We start from the raw sequence: 23,044 nt of genomic DNA, 5'->3' as shown, positions 1-23,044 counted from the left end.
AGCATTTCCTTGGCTGGCGCCTCACTGGCTCTGCTTGGAGGGCGTCTGGAGGTTCACACTCCTGTCTTGAGGTCCCTCCATCCTTTCCATCTCTCCCGTTGTGTGCCAAGAGCATCCTCCTGTCTGCAGGACTCCCACCTTTCAGGCCTTCCTGATCTTTTGAGTGCCGAGATTTTTGAGGACGGAGACTCTCTTAATAACCTGGTAGCTCTCGCGGTCTAGCACAGGGTGCTGAACGCCTCAGAAAGTTCCAGCTGCTCCTGCAGTGCACGGTTAATGAGCCAGAGGAGAATGCGTGCCCCTGGGAGCTTGGCGCCTGGCTCCCGGGCCCTCCAGGATGGCCTGCTGTCGTGCACACTGCTCCTGGTCACCAGATGGTGTCCTCGCCCACGGAGGCCTTGTGGGTGGACAAAAGCCACATGAATCATTGTGGCCACTGAGAGTCGCCAGTGCGCCCAGGCAGCAGGGAGAGCTGGGCTCTTTGCTCCAGGGGGAGGATTCTGTGTCTTCCAAGTTTCACTGGGGTCCTCCGTGAAGGAGCCGGATTTCAGTCTTAACCTGAGAGGTGACACGTGCCCTCAAGAGTTCTCTGGGTGTAATGGACCATGCGGCCATCAGGAACACCAGGAGGGAGGCCAGCGGGCTGATTGGTTGCGTGTGTATCTGGCGGGGCTGGAATCTCTGCCACTGGCAGGAACGGGGGTGTCCAGGCAGCCGGCTCTTTTCTGGGCTGGGAGCTGAGGACGCCCAGCCCCGCTCCCCACTTCCTGCCTTCACATGTGCTCTTGCGAAAGTCCTCGTCATCACTTGCCCCTCCCCTCGCCCACACACTGCTTGTCTTGGATTTGGGGTCTGTTTGAACAGGAGTCGGTCTGGGTTGAATGGTGCCCGGCAGAGCCCAGCGTGGTTTTCCATAGGTACCATTTATGGGTTTGAAACCAGGAGGAAATAGTAACCAAACAGGAAAATATGCAGAGGAAGGGCCCACTCTTTCTGGAACTGTGGGATCAGGTTACAAGGGCATTAGCACTTACACAACAGGACAGCTCACAGGGTCCTTTCTAGTAATAGCTTCATTGTTTGCAAATTATGGATGAGTCTAGAAATTCACAAGTTCTGGGAGGTCAGACCTGTGGAACAATTGCTTAGCACGACCACAGCTGAAATCCAGCTACCAGATGGCAGCCGCTGGCCCCAGGAGCTTCCGGTGGCGGTGGCTTGTCAGTGTTTCTCCTGGCACCCTGGTCTCCCTGTCCCAGGAAGAAGACAGCTGGGCCCGGGTTTGGCTGTTCTCCTGCCCTCATTTTGGTGTTTGCTGCTCTGACTGTATCATGGGTCTTTTGCTTCTTGCTTCTTGTTGGTTGTTTGCATTTTTAACCTTGAGAGATGTTAGCCTAAGCAGACAGAGGGCTCCTCAGTGTCCTGATCACCAGGCCTGGGACACAAGAAGTTGGTTAGAAGAAGCCGTGTAATGCAAATCTGCAGATCATTTTCAAAAGATGCCCAGCTGCTTGTGGCAGGAAGTTGGTGTTTATGGGAAGAGATTTAGTCCTGCTGGGAGCATTTAAACTTTTGTCAAGGTCTGGTTGGGGGCTCTATTTACTGTGTACACAATGTGCAGAACCAGATGAAAAGATGCTTCAGTGAACCGTAAGCCACTTGTAGTGGAGTATTGTGAACCATACGTGTCCCTGTGACTTGGCTCACCTTTCAGTAAATAATATCGTTTTCTCTTTAGAGAAAAATTACAAGCGTCAGGCCCAGGGCTCTATCGATCCAGAATACACCACCTCCTTGGCTTCTGACGCCTTGTCTCAGACTGAACATGGTTGGTATGGAGGTCTACCCATGAGTGAGCAAAGCTTGACCTTATAGGATCAGCTTGACCTTGAAGTGCTGTCCAGGAGCCCTTGTAGTCAAAGTCCTTCCCTAAAGCCCTGCTTTCAAACGGCTGCTCTAGTGGGGGGCCAGATCAAATTCAGGATACCTAGTCAAGTTTGAATTTAGACACATGACAAATAACCTTTTTAATGTAAGTGTGTCTCATGTAGCTGGAACCCTCCTTTATCACTGAAATCATGAATGGCCTCAACCACTCCTTCTGACCAGGACATCCCAGAAGTCTGCTGAGGGCTATTCAAAGGGAAATCAACCAGTGAAGGGGTGTGAGAAATTGAGGCAGGAGCAATGGGACCCAGAAACCCTCAAAGTCTCTGACGTGGCGAGGGCCGCTGTCCTCTCCAGGGGGCCCACTCTCTCCCATGAGCGCACCCTTCTTCCCCTTTCCCTTCTCATACGCGTTGCTGTTCTTTTACCAGAAGAGTATATCTCATGAAATATTTGGGACATTTGTAGTAAAATATTTATTAGTTTTCTGAAATTCCAATATTTTTATTTGCTCTACCTGGCAATTCTAGGTCAAACCCTGGAATCACCTGGGAAATTAAACAGCAAAACAAAAACAACAGCCAAACCCCTACTAGCTGGTTCTACCCAAAGAGCTTCTAATTTAATTTGTTTTGATTGGGTCTGAACACTGGGGATATTAACAGTTTCTCTATAGATTTTAGAATACATAAACACCTGACTGACACAGGATAACACAGGGATTTATAGACATTCTCAGCTGTGCAAAGCCTCACACACTTTTTTGGTCTTAACGATCCAGACCACATTATGAACCTGCTTTAATTAACCAGCTATCTTGGGTTAATCCATTCCCCTGTGCCTCAGTTTCCTCACATGTAGCTAAGGGTGCAAAACCAGGTTAATGTCATTATTAACCTGGTTAATTGACATTATCTAACAAATTGCTCCTAAGCACACAGAGGTGTGAACTGTATCCCAGAGAGTTTAAAACAACTGGCCACACAAGCAAGAAAATATTTCTAAGCTCTCAAGATTTAATCTTAAAAATTCCAGTGAATTTTGCGTTTTGTTCTTCTTATGCATGTGTGTTCTAATTTAAAAATAAGGAGTTGATATTCCTTCAGAATATTTCAGTAAAATTGACAGCACATGACAACTCCTGTTGTCCCATGATATCATAGACATCCTGGTAGACCAGCAAATCTGCAAGAAGCACACCCTGGCTGGAGAGCCACAGCAACTGTGCTTCTTTGCTGGGGAGCTGGGTTCCGTTATTTTATTCTGAGACATGGTGCACTCCTTTCCTTGCTTGGAGAAATATAGGTGAGGCCCAGGTGCACTTGATAGTGATCCACATCCCCTTCCGGCTCAGTAACAGAGGAAGAGGGTGAAAATACTTAAAAATGGCCCCTAATTTAGAATCATACTGACTCTCCATCAATAAGAGGCAGGATGAATAAGTCATGGTATTGTGGACAGGCACGGTGACCCACGCCTGTAATCCCAGCGACTTGGGAGGCTAAGGCAGGAGGATCACAAGTTAGAGGCCAGCCTGTGCAACTTAATGAGACCCCGTCTCGAAATAAAAAGGACTGGGGATATAGCTCAGGGGCAAAGTGCCAATCCCCAGTACTGCCAAAAACAAAACAAAACAAAGAAAACCACCACAGTATTTTACCTAAAGAATTCTGGGCATATAGTATAAAGAATGAGTTACATTTTTGGTGTTGATCTGGAAGGGTGCTCCTTCTCTATTGCTTCTTTGTTTTTGTCAGCTTTTTTGTTGCTGTGACCAAAATACCCAAGAAGAACACTTTGGAGGAGGAAAAGTTTATTTTGGCTCAGGGTAATAGAGGTCTCAGTCCATAGACAGCCAACTGCATCACTTTGGGCTGTATGTGAGGCAGAACATCATGGCGGAAGGGTGTGGTGTGGGGAAGCTCCGCCCCTCCCTGCAGCTGGAAAGCAGAAACAGGTAGCAAGGGGTTGCATCACCCACCCGTCACCCACCTTCTCCAGTCACACCCCACCTGCCTACAAGGATCACCCAGTTCATTGGAACTGGGAAGGGCTGATTAGGTTACACCTCTCACAGTTCAATCACTTCATCTCTGAATGTTCCTGCACTAACACAGGTGCCTTTGGGGACACCTCATATCCAAACCATAACACTAGTGAAAAAAGCAGAATAATATAATATGAAATGAAGTCAGAGAGACAGGCAGGAGTGGGCTGGGGACAGAAGAAGCCTATGATGTTTTCTAGGTGCAACTTTACGAGACTCAGGTGCAGCATCCACATCACTTGGGAACTGACTGAAAATGCTGAACCTCAGGTCTTGCCCCAGACCTTCTGGTGGAATCTGTGTTATAATGAGATGCTCAGGTGTTTTCAGTATACATTAAATTTTGAAAAGCACTAGCTTTAGACAACTGAGTTGATTAAAGTGTTTCAATCACTATAAATACTTTTGCAACACATGAATTTTAAAAAATTGCCTAAAATGTAGGTGTTTATAAATAGCATCTTGTAATTTTTGCTGAAACAATTATTTAAATCTAAGCATGGGTTTTAATCTGTGTCCTGTTCTGCTTCTCTGCAGAGAGCTGGAAAGCAGGCTGGACCTGAACTGAGTCTGTGGCCACACTGGCTCCAGCAGTTTCTCTGATGCACGTCAGTCCCAACTCGGATGCCATCCTGTGTCTACATGCCCCTCCCAGTCTGTCCCAACAGAATCGGGACTGAGCGTGACTGCCAGCCGTGTGCATGTCACTTGGGGCCATGGTGGCTGTGTGCTCAGGCTCAGACACTGGCCCAAGGGGAGAGTCCGCTCTTGCGTGAGCTGACCATATTTGCTGAGCCGTGGAAAAGTTTGCCGAGTTTGGTCTGGTCAGTTAGGAAACTGGCTAGACCAGAGAAATGCTATGGTTTACTAAATTGTAAATAACGTTGAACAGACCCCTTCTTCTAGCAGTTTCCAAAACAGTCTGGAAGGCTGCTCAGGGCCCTGGGGAATTTTCAGTGGAGAGCAGAGCAAAGCTCCGCTGGTTTTACTGAGAGGATAAACAGTTCTACCACTTGCAGATGGGCAGGGGCCCTACTGGTCTTTCTTCCTTGGACTTTCTAACATCCTGACAACCTTCCTGTAGGAGAGCACGGGGGTGCTGGATATAGCCTGAATCTCAGGTGAGACCTTTGCTTACAAAGAGGGAAGAGGGGTCCTCAAATTGAAACTAGAATATTACCGCAGGAATTCAGTCTGCATCCTTTGAGAACCCCTGAAAGCCAAGTCCAGACTCACCCCAAAGGTCTGTATCATTCCCTGATCTTGGTGAGAAATAATCTAAAGGGAGTGCTGGGTATTAATGGAGCATTTCCAGATCATGGAGTTCAAGTGTACCCAAGCCTCGTTAGCAGAATGAAGGATAAAATCTTTACCTCCCCTGGGAAGCCAACCATGACCCTGGATAACCCGGCCTGGCTGCTCCTGCTGGTCTGACAAAGATGAATGGGCGGGCCAGTTCTGCTTTTGATGAGACCCAATGAGGTGATGTCTGCATTTTATTCAAGGTCATAAGCAAACACTTTGCCCTTGCCAGAAACCAGTGTGTAAACACACCAGAGAAGAAACCCAGACCTGAGGAATGACCAGTCTGTTGACTCTTGGGCAACTGAATGGACCCTGACATGGAGAGTCAGCTCTCTCTGATTCTGCAGTGTTTAATTTTAACCCATGGTTTCTGATCTGGATGTTGTTCAATTAAAATCAAACACTCTTTTGATTTCTAAAAACTTGTGTCTCTGCCTGCCCCCTCCCTCACACCACCACAAAACTAAATGCCTGTTGCCTCTGGTTTACAGGCTGGGGTTGAGCCAGCGTTGCAAAGCACAAGAAGAAAGCCAGTGGAGGAAATCTTGCTAACATCTGAACCAAGGCACTCGGGAAGAGAGAGGCAGAAGTAAGTAAGAAAGGTGTACCAGGTGCCAGTGGTGACCTGGTCAAGTTCTTGGCCCATGTGAGTTCCTGAGGGTTTTGTTTGGACCCCGAGTCTCTGGCCTACTGCTGGAAGAGATGGAAAATGATATTCATTGCATCCATATCTTCACCTCTTATTGATGAAGGCCTCGAGGTCCCGGCTCCCATGTCTGTGGGCAAGCTGCCTGCCCCCACTGGAACATGTGGCCCCTCCTCATTTCCTCCCTAATCTGGCCAGCCCTGTCTGAATGGTGGGCACTGTCCTTGTGATACTCAAGCCCCAGAAAGGATTCATCTTGACAGATCACATTTGAAGGAAAAGGAGTCCTGTGGGCCACAAAGTCAATGGTGGCCCATTGACAATGCCCAAAGCCAGTCCATACTGTCTGCAGTGATGAGGGAAAGAAGTAGCAATGTTCCTTTATGTCCTCCCTCGGATAATACCTTTCCGTTGGGCTTTATTCCTTCTCTCTCAAACTCAGCTCCCAAAGAGAGCTCAAACATGGCCTGGACGTTCCTGGCTTGGTAGTCTCCTGATGGTCAGACGGAGGGCTGGCCTGCTTGGCTCCAGAATCCACTCTCCCATTTCTAGCCACAGTGCTCCTGGGTAGGTCCCTTAAACTTTTGTTCATATCTGTCAAATATTAGATGAGTGAGCTGGGCACAGTGGTGCAGGCCTGTCATCCCAGCAACTCTGGAGGCTGAGGCAGGAGGATTGCAAGTTTGAGGTCAGACTGGGTAACTTAGCAAGCTCCTGTCTTGACAAAAATAAATAAATAAAAGGGCTGGAGATAGTGGTAGAGCACCCCTGGGTTCAATCCTCTCACCTGGAAAAAGATGAGAGGAGTGAATACCAGTCACATAGTCAGCACCCTGCCTGGCAGCTGGTGCGTGCTGTATATGTGTCCAGTGTCATTATTATGCATCTGGCCTCCGCCTACTCTGCTCCTTTCAAGAGCTAATCATGCCCTCCCTTTCTGAAGTAAAATCTCAGTCATCTTTCTGTTTTCCATCTCCGCAGTACACTAGATCTTCCTGGGAAAGCAGGGGTGGGGATGGGGAGGAGAGAGCCCTGGATCCACGTGTAGAGTGTCATGGGCTTTTGATCGGGGTCCTTTGCATTCTAGACACCTCTCCATCCTTGGGACCCCAAGTATTGACTTTTCTGGGTGATGACCTCTTCTGATCCTCAAGAGAGACCCCCTCCTTCCCCTTGTGAACCACGTCTGTCCTCTTCCTACATTGCGCATGTCACCCAGAGCCAACATCATTCTCTCCTGTGTCTGTGGGCACTGCCAAGCCGTGAATGCCTTTGAGAAGAGGGAACATCTCTTTCCAGCAGCACGAGCAAGGATTACGGAGGGAACTCTGTAAAGTTAGCTGAGTGGAATCGAGCGAGACCCTCCATTGCTTCGGGAGGCAGAGGTGTTCCTGAATCTGAGGAGGCTGCAGAGAATGGCATCTGAGAAGTACGTGGAGCCGTCAGCCACCTGCAGGGCAGATGACAAGGAATTGCTCCACCTGTGGCATAGAGACTCTTCAGACTGCAGCAATTACTCTCTGAGGGGCCCCTCTCCCTGCACATGAGACTGCTGGACACTGTTGACAGTCAATATGATCATCACATGATGGTGATGATACCCATAGATGGTTGGAACTCTTGGCAGAGTGCCTGTCACAACTTGGGGGCCATTTTTCTTTTATATCTTGAAATGAATCTGACTCATTCAAAACCAACGAGCGAGTCGCCACCAACAAGCACCCTACATGGGATGGTGCTGAGATTAGGTGGCTGAATATTATGAGACAATGTGAATCAGAGAGGCAAATCTTCTCTGTCCAATGGAATCTGCCCTTTAAGGAGATGAGCTGGAAGGAAAGTGAGGTTTTGGGGGAGAGTCAGTTGTTAAAGACCAGAGCTTTCAATTAAAGCACGCGCAGGGCAAGCTGTGCTTGGGGAGACACTTGCCTTCTGCTACTCCCTATCCCAATCTCGCGTGGGAGAAGGCGGCGCTGGAGGCAGGAACGTGGATGGAGGAGTGGAAGGAAGGTGGCAATGGCTGACGGACAGGTACGTGTGGCCTGGTCTTTCCATGTCAAGGTTCAGGATGGCAGAAGGTGATGGAGAAGCCCCCCACTGGGGTGGGCCATGGACCCAGCCCAGGCCCCCCAGGAGGGTTCCAAGAGAACATCACCTGCGACGTGACCCTCTGGCTGGAGAGTGTCATGGAAAGCCAGGACAGCAAGCTCTCTAGAGACTCTCAGTAAGGTCACATTTCTCAAGGACTAGGTATGAAAGGTGTGATTTGCTTCTCTCTATATATAGGTACAAAAATGGTGTTTTGCCAATAAAAGTGAGTCTGATAGAAGCCTCAATTTTCTCCTTAAATCATGCACAAAGTCAAGCCTTACATAATCTCGAGGCACCGAAGAGGAGCGTGGGTTCTCTGGAGGCCACTGAGTTACTCAGAAGACAGGGCAGCAAAAATCCATCAGCAGATGGGGTCGGAGGGGGCCCGGTGATTTTCCCCAAGCCTCACAGCAGTGGGGAGGCAGGACCCAGCTAGAGGGGCGCTTCTGACCCAGGTCGTTCTCCTTTCTCCCCTGTCACTCAGCACAGCAGTGCCCAGCAAGGCTGCGGCCGAGAGGCTGCCAAGTGCCTACCCAGCACTTCTGAGGCATCCGCGCCTAAGACCTCAGCCCTCGAGGAGTTGGGAAAGCTGAAGTGAGAGGTTTCCGTGACTCCAAGTCTTGTGCTCAGAGATTCAGCAAGCAAACAGGAAGCGAAAGCACAGGCTCATCTGTAAGTGAAAAAATAAAATGAGGAAGGCAGGAGAGGAAGTGTGGCCGTGAACCCTGATCTGGGGACTGACGACCCGGCCGCAGGGCCGGGACTTGGGTGATGGAGAGTCTTAGTCGTCCAGGTGACTTCAGCAAGTTTTATGGAATGATTCTTCTATGCCAAGCCCTATGGGAGGTGCTGGGATGTAAAGATGAATGAGACCTCAAGTTCACGGCCACAGACAGTTACTGGCAGTTGCAGATCCCTTTAGGAAGACTGTGATTTCACAGCTCCTAGGGTCAAGAAAGGTGTGGCTCATGTGCCAGCTGTGCTTTAAAATGTCAATAAAATTGACTGCAGTCCCCATGCTGATGATTAGGTGACATCTAATACCATCTCTGAAATTTCTGTTGACTTGCAGGGCCTTGGGGCTCCGAGTTGCTCCTGACTCTGCGAACCTGACAGATAGGACACGGTGTTAGACTCTCTACAGCTTTTCTTTCCTCTGCCTAGCTCTGATCCAGATAGGAACTCATCCTTCCTCCACAAAAAGCCTTCACCCAAAGTGGAATCATATTTTAAAAAAATGGTCCAGAGATGGATACTGAAAACCAGGAACGAATGGGACTTCAGTCGGAATCGGCCTTGGCTGTAAAGACTCACGCAGCGACTTCATCAGCTCAAAGTCGGTACTTACTCAGGGCGCATGTGGGTACCATGGAATTGAATGAAAACATATGGTGTGGGCTTTACATTTAAATGACTCAAAATGCAATATTACTCCATCCTTTCTTTGAAAGTCTTCCAGCCATTTCATCGTGGGACTCCTCCCTGGCCACCTTCTTCCATGTTGCTCCGTCATCTCCCTTCAAGAGCGTCCTACCGAGCCATGCTCCTCACTTGTCAACATCAGTATTAAGATGCACCCATTTTCAGAGTACAGTGGGAAGCTTTGACAGATTTACACAGTACATGGTCTCATCCAGAAGGCTTCCTGAAGCCCTCCGCAGTCAGTATCCTCCCCGGCTCTGTCTCCAGTGATCATTGACCTGTTGCCAACCACCAGCTTTAGACTCGCCAATTCTCTAATACACAAGTGGTAGGACACAGGGAAATGTACTTCTTGTGACTGTGAATCTACTCCCGAGACTTAACTACACTATTGCTCACTTTAAGCAATGAGCAACTTCTTTTTATTACTTAACAGTAAATAATTCATGGAACAAATATTCTACAGTTTGTTCACCTAGTGATGGATATTTGAGTCCTTCTTTTTGGCTATGCTACGAAAACATTTTTGCAAACCTTTGTGTGGAAATAAGCTCTTAATTCTCTTTAGTAAACGATGAGAAGCGGTATTGCTGAGTGTGGTATATATTTAACTTTGTAAGAAACCAACAAACTGTTCTCCAAAGAGGTTGTACGATTTTACATGTATGAACAGGAGTTCCAGTTAGTCTGCATCCTCAGCAAAATTTAGTATTGCTTCTCTGTAATTGTGCATGTTCTACCTGGGAGTGCAATAATGATATCTCCTTAATACTATAATCTGAGTGATGACGTGAGCATCTTCTCCCGGGTGTCCTGGCCATCTGTGTACGATCTTATGTGAAATGTCTTAGTTGCCAGTCTTTTGTCATTTTCCTGAGCCACCTTTTTATTTTCTCAATGCTCTTTTGAAGAGCATAAGTTTTAAATTTTTGCGTGGTTTAAATTGTGTACTTCTTCCTTTTATGATTTCTCTAAGAAATCTCTGCCTTCCTCCAGTTCATGAGGAGCTTTCCTGTGTTTCTTCTTAGATGTTTTCATAGGTTAGCGTTTACATGGAGGTCTAGAATTCCATGACTGGGTTAACATTTGCAAATGGTGTTCATGCTCAGGTTCACTATTTTCCCAAATAAACATGCAGGACCATTGTTGGGAAGAGAATCCTTTTAAAGAGCCTTAACATCTTTGCCAAAATTCTGCTGATGACACATGCCTGGTTCCTTCTGCACCCTGACCTGTTCTATTGGTTCCCTATGTTGGTCCTTACACCAGGGCCACACTGTCCTCATGACTGTGGCTTTATATCTGTTTTTAAATCAGATAATGTAAGCTCTACAACTTTGCCCTTCTCTTTCAACATTGTTTTGGAAATTCTAGGTTCTTTTACTTCCATTTAAATTTTAGAATAAGACTGAAAATTTCTTTAAAAAAATTTCTGGGTTCTTTAAAATTGGGATTGCCCTACATCTATGGAGATATGGGTAGAAAAAACATTTTACCAACACTGAGTCTTCAAATCCATTTTTTAAAGATATCCTTTAATTACACTTAACAATATTATGTAGCCTTCAGAGTATAGGACTCCCACATTTTATCAAATCATTTGGTGATTATTTCATGTTTTACATTTCCCTAAAAGTTAACATTTAAAATTTCAGTGTTGAACTATTTGTGGTGATTGCACAGAAAGCTAATTGATTTTGTATAAACTTTCTGTGCTGCATCTTGCTAATGAGTCTAGGAACTTGCTTGAAACTTGTGAGAATTTTCTATACACATATTCATGCCATCATGTCGGTATAGACAGCTTTACTTCTTTCTTTCAATTCTTCCTGCCTTTTATTTCCTAATGGGTTGCCCAGGACTTCCAGGACAGTGTTGCCTAGAAGTAGTGTGAGTGTATATGCTTACCTTGTTCCTGATCACTGAGGAAAAAGCCTTCAATGTTTCACTATTAAGCATGATGCTAACTATGTTTTTCAAAAAAGCCTTTTTTTTTCAGATTTAAGAAATTCCTTCCTATTCTTAGTTGTGTTAGCCAGTTTTCTATCACCATAACAAAATACCTGAGACAGGTGTATTGAAAGGAGGAAAGATTTATTTCCATTCAAGGTTTCAGTCATGGCTGCTTGGTCCCATCACTTTGGTCTCTGTGGTGGTCATGGCAGGAGCACGTGATGCAGCAAACATGCTCACCTCATGGCAGCTGGGAAGCAGAAAGGAACAGGAAGGGGACAGGTGTGCAAAACATCCTTCGAGGGCACCCCCATGACCTAGGCCCCGCCTCCTAAAGTTTCCACCCCCTCCCAATGGCACTATCAGCTGGGGACCAGCCTTCAGCGCTTGAGCTTTGGGGGGACATTTAAGATCCATACCATAACACCAATCTGTAAGTGTTTTTGTCTTACGTGAGTGTTCCATTTTGTCAAAAGTCCTTCTGTACCTATGGATGTGATTACATGATTTCTCACCTTTAATTTTTTAATAAGGTCAAATTTACTTGGATTGATTGTCTAACATTCAACTAATTTTTCATTCCATGGATGAACTATACTTAACCACTCTGTTGTGGTGAGATCACAATCAATCACCGAGTCAGCCTTAAAGCAGTAGACGGAACCATCTTTATTCACCAACTGGTGGTCTGGATTTGCCAGCTGGCAGGATGGAGGGGCAGGCTGCAAGTCTATACCTTTTGACCCCCTCTAGGGGTTAGAGCACACCTTTTATACCATAAGTAAAGCATATCAGTACAGTAATCATAAGTGACTGTTGCTATGACAATCAGAATGGTTACTAACATTTAAACAAATGTTAGGGTACACTGCCCAAGAGAAATGGAACTCAGAGGGAGAACAATATTACATTGTATAAGAATTGCAATTTTGTGTTGCCAAACATACTGCCAGGCAACTGTTGGTGGGTACAGAGGCAGCCGTGTTCTCAGGGGAGAAGCATTTCCTGCATGACATGGAGTCTTAGGGTAAAATGGAGTCTGTTTGGTCATTGCCCATATAGCCTGGCTCATGACGACTCTTTGCACATGTAGCTGAATTTGTTCTACTAGTACATTGGTAAAGATTTGGGGTCTGCATCTACAAAAGGTGCTGGTTTGCTGTTTTCTTAAAATGCTTTTCTCTGGTTTTGATGATAGCGTGATGCTGGCCTCAAACAATGAGTTGGGGAGTTTCCCTCCTCCTCCACTTTTGAAAGAATTTCTGTAAGATTGGAATCATCTGTCTTTTACATAGGTGATGGAATTTACTGGTGGAGTCATTGGGCCTTCAGTTTCTTTCTGGAAAGCTTTCAAATTATAAATTCAATTTGTTCGATAGCTATAAATTCTTCCAATGTTTTATTTCTTCTTGTGTCGGTTATATTAATGTCTTTCAAGGAATTGGTCAATAGCATTTAAGTTGTCAAATAGCTAGCATAATACTGTTCCTCGAATTTATTATCTTTTATTGCTACCCCTTATTTTCTTTTTAATATTTATAGGATTTATAGTGAATGCCCCCTTTTATTCTTGATATTAGCAATTTGCATTTTATCTCTGCTTCTTAATTCCCAGAAGCATTAGAATCACCTGCACTTACAACCGTGTTTCTGGTTCCCCTCCTGTGCTTTGGGCTGCTATGGATTTTACTTCTATGCATGTTGAAGTCCACAAAATACTTTGTCCTTTCTTGCTTTAAATAACAAAGTACCTTTCAAAAAACTTAAAAACTGAGAACAATGTATTCCTGCTTTTCCGAATGTTTTCCATTTCTGGTGCTCTGCCTTCTTTTGTTGGTTCCGCGTCTACCTGGTGTTCTCTTACCTTTACGAAGTCCCTGGAGTAGCACTTCTGACCCTGCCAGGTCTACTGCTGACAAACTGTTTTTATTTTCCTGGAACATAATACTTTTGAAGAACATTTCTGTTGTATACTAAATTCTAACTTGACAGTGTGATTTAGTCAGTTTTTTTTTTTTTTTTTTTGCTACTGTGACTATAGGATCTGACCAGAACAATTTTAAAGGAGGAAAAGTTTATTTGAGGGCTTACGGTTTCAGAGGCCTTAGTCCACAGAAGGCCAGCCCCATTCCTTGGGGCTCCAGGTGAGGCTGAACATCATGGTGGAAGAGTGTGGCAGAGGGAAGCAGCTCACATGATGATCAGGAAACAGAGAGAGTCTCCACTTTTCAGATACAAATATATACACCAAAGCCACTGCCTAATCCCCACCTCCCCCATCCACACCCCACCACTTCAGCTACCACTCAGTTAATCCCAATTCACTGGTTGGGTTAAGACTCTCACAACCCAATCACTTCTCCTCTGAACCTTCCCGCATTGTCTTACATGTGAGCTTTTGGGGGACACCTCACATCCAAACCATAACACGTGTGTTTTTATTTCAACATCTGAAGAATGCCATTCTGTTGTGTCTTGAGCTTATAATAGTGCTTAAAAGACAAATTTGTGGTCATTATTATCCTTGCTGTTCTAATTGTAATTTGTCTCTTTTCTCTGATAAATGTTAATGTTTTCTCTTTTTTTCATGGGGTTTCAGTAAATCAATTATGGGTTCAGTGTTATTTTCTTTGTGTTTATCCTACTTGGGTTTGTATGAGCTTTTAAAACTTGCAAGTGTATAATTATGTAATTTTGAAAATTTGGCAGTTCCTTTAAATATTGCTTTCTGTTCATATTTTCTTTCTTTTCTTTGTGGCTTCAATTATGCTTCTGATTCTCATAGGTCACTAAGGCTTCATTCATTTATTTACTTTTCTCTGTTTCATTTTGGAGAGTTTTTCTTGGGTCTTCAATTTTACGATATTTTTATCTGGTGCGTCTGATCCTTTGCTTCCATCATCTAGTGAATTTATCTTTCCAGATCGTATTTTTTAATTTGTTCTAATTGTTTATATGCGACAGTAGAATGCACTTTGACACATCATACATACGTGGAGTATAACTTCTCATTTTTCTGTTTGTACGCAATGTAGAGTCACATGGGTCAGGTAGTCACCTATGCAGGTAGGGCAACGATGTCCGATTCATTCTACTGCCCTCCCTGGAGGAGTTCTTTTTATTCTCTGCTGTCCTTCTTTCCCAGTGTGGAGTATGATAATGCATTTTGTTCAGCTTTGTTTTCATCCAGGGTTCCTGGTTCCTCACTCTCGTGGCACTTGTTATTATCCAAGTGACTAGAACAACATCCGGGTGCTTTAGACCTCAGAAGGAGAACTGGAAAGTCAAAACCCTCTCTCTGACTTTTCTTAGCCTCTTTTACCTGCTCTTTTTTTCTCTCCAAGCAGGCCATGAAAACTGGAATTTCTCTTCCCCAAAGTGACTCATAGAAACTAAAAATATACTCTAATCTTCTCCCACCTTTCTGTCGAAGACGTGGCCATAAATAAACTGCCTGATGTTGAGATGGCCATTTCAGAAGGGGTCCTGCCCCTTTCCTCAGAGGAAGGAATGCTGCAGAGAGAGACCAGAAGAATCTGCATAGAGCTCTGCTGGCCTTCCCCAACTGGTCTACGAGCAGTCCTGACCACTCGAGAGTCTCATAAAACCCCACATGGACAGGCTTAGGGACCCTCCAGATGGTTGAGCATGTGGAGGTTCCCGGAGGGTGGAGCACCTGGACAGGACGTGGGCGCTTCCTGCCCCTTTCTCCATCCCTGGCCCTTGGCTCCTCGTCACCCTTGGAATCCTTTGCAATGTCCTCTTTAACGAGCCGTCGAGTGTATTTTCCTGAGTTCTGTGAGTCCTCAAGCAAGTTCATTAAACCTGAGGAGGGGTTGTGGGCGCCCTGGTTTACAGCCAGTCAGAAGCACAGTTCGACCTGGGGCTGGTGAACGGCCGTGGAGTGTGTGGGGGAGCACACACACTGAGCCCCCGGGGACCAAGGCCTTGACCTGCAGGCTCGACTCTCTGCTGCCTCCGGGTAGACAGCTTCGGAACTGGATTGGCTCAGAGGACGAACAGTGGTATCCACCACTGCACTGCTTGCCTGCTGGTGGGGAGAAACCCCAGGCCTCTGGGGACACAGGTGTCTTCAGTGCTGAGTGTCGTGGTGGGAGAGCAGGGAAGAAGCAGACACCTGCTCCGACACACTCACACGTTCATGCGTTTGCTCTTTATGAAAATATTTAAGCACATTTATTACAGCTACATGAACATCCTGTCTGCTAATTCATTGTTTCTGTCACTCTGGATCTGTTTCTCTTGATCTAACGTCTTTGGTTATGAGTCAGACTCTCCTGCTTCACGTGTGTCTAGTATTTTTGTCACTGGGTGTCTTCGAGTGTGCTCTGCGTCATGGCAGGAGCTTAAGTGACTTGTGGGTACCTGGTTGTCTACCATCTTGATTTTCCTCTTCCTTTTTCATTCTTCTTTTCTTTTCTTTCTTTCTTTTATTTTGAGATGGGGTCTCGCTGGGCCGCCTGTCCTGTAACTCCTGGTCTTGAGTGATTCTCCCACCTCATCGTCCCTCGTGCTGGAACTTCTGGTGTGTGCCATCACATCCAGTTAAGGTCTTGATTTTAAACCTATTAGAAGACTTTAGTCTTTAACACAGATCAGTTTTTTCACTGTCAATGTGTATCCTGCCTACTGAACGTGAGTGCTGCTCACATGGCGTCTCCTTTATGTCCCCTGCCTTTTGTGTGCAATGGAAAATGTTCAGATCATGGTTCTGGCCATGGTCATCCAGCCTCGTGGAATTTCACCCTATAGGTAGGCAGCTTAGAGGTCATTGATGGACTCAGGAGGAGTCTTATGGGGACTCCTGCAGTTCCCTCTGTTCGCTCTTCTCTTTCTGCTACTCATTTCCACAGTCCCAGCTGCTTCTCCGCACTCTGATTTCTGTCTCCTCTACTAACAACCTCCGCTCTGTTTGGGATTTCCTTTCCTCTCCCAGCATCCAGAGTTTCTCTAGGCAGAAGCCAGGGCAATCCTTTCTTGTAGAAATCACAGTCCTTCACTGCCAGTTGCCCAATATCTGAAAACAGTTGTCTTCACCTGCCTTTTCCAGTTTTCTAGTTGTTTACAGAGGAAGGATAAGTTTAAGCTCAATGGCTATATGGTGGCTGCAAGTGGAAGCCCATCCTTTTAAAGAGTAATTAAAGTCCAACATTTCCTAGGGAACATTTTTTCATAGCTAGCTCTCCTGGGTTTCAAAATCGAAAGGTCATCTGCTCAGTCTTTTCCCATAAATAGCAGTGAGTTTTTTTTTCTTCCATTCTTCACAAGTTCCTACCCTTACTCTTTGCTCTTTCTGCTATAAAGGGGCCAATTTTACTTTAACTCTTTTTATAATTCTCATCAAATTTTTTGCAGAAAAGATGATTGGACATGATTCTGAAATGTGAAAAGTGTTCTTGACAAGTAAGTTGGGAAGGCTTTTCTGGAATTAGGAAATTAAAGGACCATATAATAGGCTGGCGTGTTCAATGGCGCCTGGGTGATTCAGTGTGGTTGCAGCATGAAGTTCAAGGGGGATGACTGGGACCTTCTTGGGAAGGATTGGTAGGGAACTAAGTGAAGGAGGTTCAGAGTAACCAGGCCCTGGAAGGCCTTCAGTGTTGTCCTACAGACGTGGGACCTTATCCCCAAAGCAGTGTAGGTTACTTGATTACATCTGTATTATTAGGAAAGTCACTCCAGCATCAGTGGAAACATTTATATGAAGAGCTTGAGAGCAGTCAGCTGCCTATTGCCATCAATCAGATGAGATCACAATGACTCGAAGGAGCAGTGTGGACCAGGAGCTATGCAATTTCCACAGAGACGCAGAGAGGACTGATATAAGGGGACTTCAGGAGTTAAAGTCAATGGCACTAGGTGGTTGATTGGCAGTTGGAAGAGAGAGAAATGGAGACATGTGAGGTAATTTCTGGGTTTTCAGCATGAGTGATGGATGGATGGTCATGACAACGGCTGAGAGGAAGCGGATGCAGCTCTGGATGTCCTGTGCTTGAGTTGTGCCTGGAGATAGATGGATATGGAGTTTGGAGGAGAGAAAAGAGTTGGGTCCTTATAATACCCAGTTAGGCCAGTGAGAACATGGGGGCTATATTATTGACCTAAGGCAGGGTTTATGAAAGTGTGTGATCCTAGGCCACTTGCATCAGATTCCTATGCTGTGGTGAATAAACCTAGCAGATTGGCCGGTTGCCCATAGGACCAAGAACCTGCAAGGACAAGTTTCACCATTGATACTTATGTCCATTAAATTAGAAAACAATTAAACCTCCACTTAAGAAGTGAGAAGAAATTGGAAATACAAGGCTTGCCTGTTATGCCTTTTCCTCATTCGCAAAAGTGGGAGAAATCTTAAGACTTTAAGCTGCAAGATGCCTGGTATTGGACATCAAGTGGAGAGCTCCAAACCTGAAGTTGGTTAACAGATCTGAACAATATGAGGAGATTAAGTTTTTATCCTCAAGTTGAAAGAAAAAGGCACTTTGGAGGAGTCAGAAATTATATAAGATGGTAGAAAGAGGTAGAAAGACAAAACTACCAGTGATATTAAATATTAAGACAAGAGGACAGTGACAAAACCATCTTTCTTCATAAGACATAGTCACATATGGGCATAAGAATGCCAGGATTACCCAACTGGATTCAATCCATTGTCATTTCAGCATCCTGTCTGCTGGTGGTACCCAGCACAAATCTGTGGGCTCTATGGCACTCTTCTTAAGGTTCATCCATAAGCTTACATTTTAACCATCTTAAATTCTTATTTTCCCTAATATTTATTGTGACCCTGCCTACTTATAGAAAGATTTGTATAAGTAGTTTTGTGTAACTGTGTATATGAAAATAGGCAGAGAACAATGCTGAACGGAAGTCATATTGTGCTGTCACATGACCATGCTGACCTTTCTTATAGAAGCATAAAGAAAGAAAATGCAGCCTTCAGGCTTCTTTGGTAGTGATTTTCCCTTGGAATATTCTTGGGGATTTCAGACAGACAAAGACCACATGTTACATATAAAATAATAATTCAAAGGCAGTTAAAAAAGTTTAAGCTACGGTTAGATTTTAGTACAAATGGGAGTTATAAGAGATATTGAAAATGACAATAATAACTAACATTAGTGATCACGTCCAGTGCCCTCTGTTAAGCGGCTTACACATCTGAATTCACTTAATCTTCCCCAAAGGTCTTCCTGAAGTAAGAACTATCATGATCCCCATTTTTCGATGAGAAAACTGAGACTCAGAGGTTACTCTGGGTCCCAAGCTGGTAAAAGTCAGAGCTAAGATTCAAATTCATGCTTGAGGCCTTAGCAGTCTGCCTGCTATTGAGATGAAGAAAATGAGGAAGAGTAGAAAAGGGTAACTGAGATAAGAATGAAGCTAAACAACTAAAAAGATGTTTCAAATTAAAAAAAAAAAAGATTTTTTTTTCACAACAGGAAATTCCACAAGGAGCAGAGGTTCAAAGATTAATATGATGATACAAGACTGTGAACCAAACCTTATGCCCCGGGGACATCCTAATTCACATGATCCCCTAAGATCACTCAATAAATATTTTCCTGTGGATGTGCAAGAACAGGTCAGGAAGCACAGGGCTTCCTGATTTGTGATCAAAACACTTGAGAACAACAACAACAAATGGATGTCAAATAAATAAAAATGAGAAACGAAGATCAGAAAACAGGAAGCAGAAAGGTGTGGGGCAGGCTCTGACGTCCCTCAAACTGTTCTGACAGCAGAAGAAATTAAGGGTTTACCAGGAAATCATCTGGAAACATCTGGAGGGTTGGAAGCTCCTGGAAACGGCTTGCTTCTGGAGCAGATGGGTTGACTGTCAGGTGCAAGGAAGGCTTCCCCAAGGGTTTTTCATAAAATTTGGGGAAAGAGGGAAATGCACAGTCTGTAGTAAAATGAGAATTTCCCACTTTATTTCAGAGAAAGCTACAGGCCCTTTAGCTACGTGGATTTAGGCTGCAAGACCTTTGAAAGCTTTTAACTACCTGCACACCAGGAAGGCCAGCCAGCAAGGGGAAAGCCCAGCTCAAGGAGGCGTAAATGATGGGCAGGTGGGCTGCCAGAGCCTGCTTCTGGGCATGAGGAAGCTGCCATGAGGGCCTGGGGGTGGCGACGTGGCCTCATGCCGCTGGTTGAGGAGGAGGCCATTCCCAGGTCGTCCTGGAAGTCACAGTGCAGGTGGGTGAGCACACAACTGTGTGTGTGAATCCGGCTTTCAATTTAGAGGTTTAAGAAAGGAAATTGGGGTCAGATCAGCGGAAAGCCTGGTCTCCAGTACAGTATTGTAGAAAGCAGTAGCTGTATCAGACAGCTCTGTGGGTGGCCCTATGCAGGAACTAGCAAAGGAAAGGCACAGTGACCCTTGGGGAGCCCTGAGAGGCACATCCCGCACAGTCCAGAGCAGCCCGGGAGGGACGTGGGGAAAGAAGACACCGAGGTGTAAGAAAGGCCCGTGGAAAGACTGACCCAAAGCCAAATGATAAAGGAGGTAAAGAAAGACTGGGGGAAGGAAGAGTCTGAAGCTTTGCAAAGTCACTTTAGAGTAGTGCGTATGTGGTCAAATCATCGTAATGAGTTCCTGTGCATGATGCCAACTACGTAAGTGGCATCTTTATAAATTAAAAAAATGTATTTTCATAAGAGTAGGGATAATCTAATTCAATGGCCATTGATATCCATGTTTCCTAAGGATTAAAGATGGTTTTCTTTGGCATAATGCCTTTAAAGATACATCCTAATAAGGAGACTAGGGAAAGATAAATAGTTTTGCACACATTACCCCTGGTACCTGATGCAGGTCATGGACAATAGGTGGCTCATAAACGTCTCTACAAATAAATATTTGAGATTTATCTCAACTGCTAGTGCAGTAAACCACAATAAAATTGGAATGAATATTAATTTTATTTTAAAAATCTATAGGAGAAAGAAGAATTAAAATTGGGAGTATGTTTGCGTAATTTTCAAAATGGAATTGGAAAAGCTTAGGCAAAAAGAATTATCAGCATAAGTCAATAAGAAAAGCACTGGAATGAGTTTAGTTAAAGCCACAAGGTTAAACCAAGTGATTTTTAAATTTATTATTTTGAATTTGAAAATATTTCTAAAGACAAATGATCTCAAATAGTTCCTGTTTCTACACAAATTGAGAATTTGGTCCATGTGGTAACATGTAGTGTCAAGGGTACCCATTGCTCCTGCCCGGCTCCCCACAGCTGCCGCTATCACAGCCTGTTAAAGGCAGACTCAGGCTTGCCTGGGCCGAACTGCTGAGGATCTGGTTTATCCTGGGTTGGTGTCTCCTTTAAAATCCAGCAAGTCCCAAGTTTTCAATTCTGTGACTGTTGCAATGAAATTGACACAGGTGCCGTAAAATAGGTTGGAAATTATAATCCAGAGTTTATTATTAAATTAATTAATAGTATTATGACTATATTCTTATTATATACTATAAATTATATACCTATCATACACTATATGTAATATGTTTATAGATGTTTCACATCTGAGCTGAGGGTATAAATTAAGAGTGAGGCAGGAGGGAGGGTTCTGTACCTTGGAAAGCAGTCTCTGGTCCCGTCTGGTGCCTCCAGCTTTGTTTCTGCTGCCTGAAGTGGAGGCCAGTCTGCCCCAGACCATTTCCTCCCGCCCCTTGGGGCTTTCGAGCCCTCTCTTCTTGGGTTCCGAGACCAGCCCTGTAAGCTGTGTTTCCGCTGAGCTGTTTCCCTGAGCTTCTAGGGCCTTCTCCTACCCTGCCTGACTGAATCTTCTAGTCTCTGATAGGACACTCCTCAGAAGTCCCACTGCCAACCCAGTTCCAAGGGGATTTTTCATGGACTGTGACCTTTCTCTCTTGGTGGTATCTTCTGGAGTTCCCAGCAAGCTTTCTATCTATGTTTATGTGCATTTTGGTCCATCTTCAGTAAAAAATAAGATTTATTTTAATTCTTTAGAAATTTTTGATTTTTCTAAGATACTGATAGATTAAATCTTTTCAGCAAGGCACCTGAGCTCTGGCTGTATTGGAATCTGTATCAGTCAGTGCTCACCAGAGAAACAGAATCACCAGGAGACTTTGTCTGTCTCTCTCTCTCTGAAGTGATTTATTTTAAGGAATTGGCTCATGAGATTACGTGGGTGTAGGGGCTCACAAACTCCATAGCTGCAGGAAGGTCAGAAGAGCCATTGCAGAAGCCCAGTTGATAAACCAGATAAAATACATTCATTTTTCCACCTCAGTAGGGTGGCTTGAAAAACACAGACAAAGGCAAATGCCTGCAATCAGATATCAGAAGAGTTTTGAGGGGGAAAAATCCCTTCGTTAAGGAAGAATATTCTGGGAAATATATTCTCTCAGACGTCCCAGTCTGGCTTAAACTTGATATGAAGGATGATATTGACAAAAGAAAAATCTAACAAACGGAAGGAAGAAAATGTAGTCAATATTTAAGACATGAAATTAATTTGGAGAGTTCATGAAGTTCAAGTGCTATGTTTTTATGTGCTCAGGAATATATTGTGTTTGGAACAACTGAAGGTATTAACTATACAGACTTAGCAGGATGTGTGCATGAGTGAAGAGAGGAAGTCAGGCTAGATACGAGAAGGAGACTCAGGATTCTTTGCTCTTGAGATCACAATGAGAGCCTCGTTGGAGTAGGAATAAGCAGGCAGAGATCTCAATTAAACAGACGATGTCAGAGTCACTTTGTCTCACCCCAGGAACAGGGTTCTTTCCTCAGGCTAGTGATTTGTAATGAGTAGAACCACCTGGAAATTCAGTAGCTAGGCAACAGTCGTGCGAATTTCCATTCTGGAGACAGATTCAGGTTGTAATCTAGGAAGGAGTTTGAGAGGAGACCACTGGGAAGGGTTAGGTTGAGAGAGAGATGTTACTTATCACTGAAGAACATGGCCATGATGTGCAACTGCTATTTATCTTGTCACACCTCAGCACATATGAGTCCAGCAGATTCCTGGCATGCCTATCACTCTCTTTGAATGGCAGGAGACCAGGAAGGAAAAGGGTCTCTAAAGAAGGACTTGGGACATTCAGAGGAGTTGAAGTCCAGGGTTTGGTGTGGCTAGATAGACAGCCGTAGAGTGAAATCCTAGTTAAAAGGGACTTCCATTTAAAATGGGAAGTAGAAGGAGCAACTGGAGCCAGCAAAAAGACAGTTGAGGACTTCAGCTCAGACTTAGCTGAGAGCTGAGTAAATGCATGAGGACGAGGTGTACGTGTGATGTTCAGAGCCAACAGCTTGGACAAAGTCCAATTGCTTGGAGCAGATATGGGATTCGAAGGAAAGATACATATATTTCTATCATCTCTACCAAGAAGAATAAGAAGACTGGCTTTAGATTTTTACCATCAGGTGGAAAGAAAAGCTGAAGATAGCATGACAATACTGAGATTTAGGGATGTCAGATAACTTCTTCAGTTCATCGGAGGTAAGGGAACAAATGGGCAATGGGAGCTCAGAGTCCCTTTCAGGAATCTCCAATCCATGTGGTCCCAGAGAAGTGGAAGCAGGGCCAGGAGGTTGGTGGTGAACAAATACATTCCCAGTTTTAGAAAAAGAGGAATTCTGCAAACTACACATGGCAATCAGGTTTCATTCCAGGGAAAGTTTCTAAAATAGAATATTAAG

General features: G+C 44.7%; 1 long non-coding RNA gene across 2 annotated transcripts; it reads right to left on the bottom strand.

The window, feature by feature from the left end:
• Window positions 1–1,329: 1,329 nt before the first annotated feature.
• Window positions 1,330–22,513, bottom strand: LOC306657007. Of its 2 annotated transcripts, none has more exons than XR_013762693.1 (5): window positions 20,949–22,513; window positions 19,379–19,553; window positions 7,809–8,646; window positions 3,088–5,926; window positions 1,330–1,435 (listed from the first exon to the last, which is right to left on the bottom strand). It is a non-coding gene; the product is annotated as an uncharacterized lncRNA (long non-coding RNA). The 2 variants fall into 2 exon arrangements; XR_013762694.1 differs by lacking the exon at window positions 1,330–1,435 and adding an exon at window positions 13,216–13,285 and having other exon boundaries at window positions 5,414–5,926; window positions 20,949–22,507.
• Between the last annotated feature and the right edge of the window lie 531 nt (window positions 22,514–23,044).

The sequence above is a fragment of the Sciurus vulgaris genome (genome assembly GCF_902686455.1).
Source record: "Sciurus vulgaris genome assembly, chromosome: 3".
Lineage (NCBI taxonomy): Eukaryota > Metazoa > Chordata > Mammalia > Rodentia > Sciuridae > Sciurus > Sciurus vulgaris.
This window is presented reverse-complemented; position numbering and strand designations above follow the sequence as displayed.